The following is a 1194-nucleotide window of genomic DNA, read 5'->3' as shown; positions in this document are numbered from 1 at the left end:
AATGTCGAACTCATGAGCTTATATGTTGTACATGTTGGTGGACCTAAAAACGATCCTACAAATGGTATCAGAGCTCGGTTATAGCCCAGATGTGTGGACGGTGCAGAATGGTAGCGGAGGTTCAAAGCGAGATGACTATGGACGTGACCAAGGAGGAGGTCGAGTGTCCGAGAAGAGTCGAGATGGTATTGAACGTGTCCGTGGAAGTAGCGTGGAATGAATCGATTAAGGGGGTGATTGTTGGAGCTAATCGATCCATTGTGTCCCACATCGGAAATTGAAAGATACAAATGTGCATATACCAATTGGTTTTAGAGAAATGTGGAACTCATGAGCTTATATTTTGTACATGTTGGTGGACCTGAAAACGATCCTACATCGCCACCTCATCATATTACGTGCCATCGTGCATGTTAATTTAACCATATATATATATATATATATATATATATATATATATATATATACCAAAATTTACCCAACGTTAACACTCATCATTTACAGAACATTAAAAATCAGTTAACAAGTAAGAATAAGAATGGCGTGGCAACAAGAATCACGAAAGATTTCAGACCAAATCTCCCAAGAGTAGAAAAAGGATGTCGACCAACGAGCGGCTCAAGGCGAAACGTTGTTCCCGGTGGGACTAGTGGTAAAAACTTAGAGGCTCAAAAACATCTTGCTGAAGGTATTTCAATATATAAACTATATATTTGTTGTTTTATTTATTTAATGTTAACAATTAAAATTATTTTATGATAAATATTCGAAGGTCGAAGCAAGGGCGGACAGACGAGGAAGGAGCAGCTGGGAAGTGAAGGGTACAAAGAGATGGGGAAAAAGGACGGTCTTAGTACCGGCGATAAATCCGGAGGTGAGCGTGCTGAGGAGGAAGGGGTTAACTTGGACGAATCCAAGTATAGCAACAAGTTGATGGTGGTCAACGGTCAACGGAAGTACAGTTTGTATGATGGATGCTAGCTACGTAGTATATAGTTTGGTGTTTTCTAGATTTTAGATGATCAGGTGTTTCTAATATAGTTTAGTGGTGTATGTACTTGGTGCATTTATGGAAGTTTTGATATGTACTACCGTTCGTCTACTCGTGGCGGAAGTGTAATTACCTGAATTATAGCTTCGATTTGTTGTTTGAATGATGCTTAGAACTAGAGAGAGAAAGCTTGGGGTTCTAGA

General features: G+C 39.5%; 1 pseudogene; it reads left to right on the top strand.

Annotated features, from left to right (window-relative positions):
* Nucleotides 1–538: 538 nt before the first annotated feature.
* Nucleotides 539–981, top strand: LOC139899881 (protein EMB-1-like; annotated as a pseudogene).
* The last annotated feature ends 213 nt before the right edge of the window (nt 982–1194 follow it).

The sequence above is a fragment of the Rutidosis leptorrhynchoides genome, chromosome 3, assembly GCF_046630445.1.
Source record: "Rutidosis leptorrhynchoides isolate AG116_Rl617_1_P2 chromosome 3, CSIRO_AGI_Rlap_v1, whole genome shotgun sequence".
Classification (NCBI taxonomy): domain Eukaryota; kingdom Viridiplantae; phylum Streptophyta; class Magnoliopsida; order Asterales; family Asteraceae; genus Rutidosis; species Rutidosis leptorrhynchoides.
The sequence above is the reverse complement of the archived record's forward strand: the minus strand, read 5'-3'. Positions and strand labels throughout refer to the sequence as shown.